Raw genomic sequence first — 2,500 nt, 5'->3', positions numbered from 1 at the left:
GGGGAGGGGAGGGGAAGGCGGGAGGGGAGGAATGGTTGATGGTTGTATACGGATCACAAAGTTGTTGTTACTCCTGTATTCTGGTTTATATATAAATTTATGCTAATGATATAAAAACAAATACAAAGAGCCACTCAAGACTTTTTTTTCTTGCCCTTAACTCCACGCCCCAATGACCCTACCCTGTTCGTCCCGATGACCCCTACTCCCCCTCCCCTACCTCCCCGGCAACGGACTCCAATTCCAGGCCGTAAAAGGGCTTGCCGCCGCCCTAAGACCTAAACCATTTTCACCCTAACCCTATAGCACTCACCTCCCCCTCCACCCTCCATCCCCACTTGACTGACACGTTTCTTACGAACTCGACCTTATGACGTCACAAGGTCGACCCAAGTCGCTCCACGACCTCGACGCAGCGAAACCACTTCTTTCTGAAGAATCTAGGCGTAAGGGGAGGGGGAGGGGGGAGTGAGTGTAAGAGGGGACCGGGGATGGGGGGGTTGGGGGGTTGGGTGGGGGAGGTAGGGATGGATGGGTGTTGGGTAAGGGAAGGGGTAAGGGAAGGGGTAGGGGAAGGGGAGGGGGAGATTATGTAGAAGGGGAAGGGGAAGGGGTAGGGGAGGGGGAGATTATATGAGGGCGGACGCAGGGTGACGCACTTTCTACGTCCAGCACAAGGCTGCGTCAGAGGCAGGAGGGAAGGAGGGTGGGAGGGAGGGAGGGCTTTACCGCTGCTAAAAATGCTCCAGCATCATCTCCCTCGCTGACTTTCCCTCTCGTTGGCGCCTCCTCTTCCTCCTTCCCTTCCCTCGCCTTCCGCCCTACTTCCTTCCTTCCTTCCTTCCTTCCTTCCTTCTCATAAACCCTCCCGTCACACTCGTAAACTTTCCGCCGACCAGGATCCGAAAGGCCAAAAGACTCCCCCCCCCCCCGCCCCTCGAAAGGCCAGACTGCACTGCCTAGGCCCGTCTTCATAACTCCTGCACAAATACATACATACATACATGCGCCTTCTTATTCTCCTCCGTCTCTCCCTCTCGTTCCCCTCTCCTCCTCTCCCTCTCTCATCCCCCTTCTCCCTCTCCGTCCACCTCCACTACTCCCTCGTCTGCCCCCTCCTCCTCTCCCTCTTCTGCTCCCTCCTCTCCCTCTCTTTCCACCTCCTCCTCTCCCTCCTCTACTCCTTCCTCCTCTTCCTCACCAACTCCTTCCCCGTCCTCCTCTCCCTTTCCTTCCCCCTCCTCCTCTCCCTCCTCCTTCTATCTCTTACTCCCCTTCCCTCCTTCCCTCCCTCCCCCTCTCCTTCCACCCCCTCCCCCGCCCACCCTAATCCCCCGCCAAATGGGGCTCCAATCAGCCTACACACCGCGGCCACCACCAAAATTCGCCATTTCCTGGTCCGCCCCGCTGCATAACTGCGCGCGTAGGCTATGTATAGACGAAGCGCCCGTGCGTGCGTGTCTGTGCCTCAGTGCGTCAGGAGAGGGGCGGCGATGGACAGGGGGCGGGCGTGGTGGGCGTGCCTCGAAAGACGAAACCCGAACACGTGGGGGCGCGTCGCGAGGGCCGGTCCAAGGGGTAGGGGAAGGGGAGGGTGGGTGCAAGATGCAAGCTAAGACTTGGGGAACGTAGAACGGGCACAATGAGGGGGAAAGAAAAAAAGGAGGGATGGGGGAGGGAGAATAGGACTGGAACAAGCAAAGACAAAAGCAAAAGTGCATGAGGAAGTGAAGAGAAAAGAGGAAATCAACTCCCATTCGACCCCCCCCCCACTCTACGAGGGCGAATCCTCCGCTTTTTCCCTACGGCCTTATTAGACTCATTACACTAATTACTCTTCTCATTAATTAGTTCTAACTGACGCGCGTGACCTCCATGCACAGTTGAAGAGCAACAATACACTACCACACTCAGCGAAGTCCCACTGATGATTGACTTTCGCGCATCATCAACAAGGATAGTTATATCTATCTATCTATCTATCTATCTATCTATCTATATGTATATATATATATATATATATATATATATATATATATATATATATATATATATATATATATATATATATATCCTTGTACCGTGTTGTTTTCTCCCATTACTCTCTTATATACCATCTTCTCTCTTATCTCCACAGACCTGACGGAGGGATGGAGACGGACGAAGAGAGATATAAGAGAGAGAGAGAGAGAGAGAGAGAGAGAGAGAGAGAGAGAGAGAGAGAGAGAGAGAGAGAGAGAGAGAGAGAGAGAGAGAGAGAGAGAGAGAGAGAGAGAGAGAGAGAGAGAGAGAGAAAGACTTCTGAACAGCCCACTTCAAACTAAAGTGGAAGCGCAGAGACTGGAAAATCTATTCTCCTTCCCCGTCCCAACCCCTTCCACGTCCTTGCCCCTCACCGCCTTTCTTCCTCTCTTTTCTTTCTTTCTTTCCCAAGTGCAATCGATCAACTTGCGCAATGGCTATCAATCCAATCTACTGGACAAAATGCTCCCTCCTAATC

The 2,500-nt window shown here is 53.0% G+C and overlaps 2 protein-coding genes across 3 annotated transcripts in view; one reads left to right on the top strand and one right to left on the bottom strand.

Moving 5' to 3' along the window:
• LOC122246950 (uncharacterized) overlaps window positions 1–138 on the top strand; it is an 8,176-nt gene extending 8,038 nt beyond the window's left edge. Inside the window, exon 2 of the mRNA XM_043005802.2 lies at window positions 1–138. This exon is cut by the window's left edge and continues 1,737 nt beyond it. The gene's annotated coding sequence lies outside the window, so the exon portion shown is untranslated.
• Naa15-16 (N-alpha-acetyltransferase 15/16) overlaps window positions 1–2,500 on the bottom strand; it is a 73,764-nt gene that overhangs the window by 47,149 nt on the left and 24,115 nt on the right. The gene's annotated exons all lie outside the window — the stretch shown is intronic.

The sequence above is a fragment of the Penaeus japonicus genome, unplaced genomic scaffold, assembly GCF_977035675.1.
Source record: "Penaeus japonicus unplaced genomic scaffold, GWHDUDI00000001_assembly GWHDUDI00000006, whole genome shotgun sequence".
Taxonomy (NCBI): Eukaryota; Metazoa; Arthropoda; class Malacostraca; order Decapoda; family Penaeidae; genus Penaeus; species Penaeus japonicus.
This window is presented reverse-complemented; position numbering and strand designations above follow the sequence as displayed.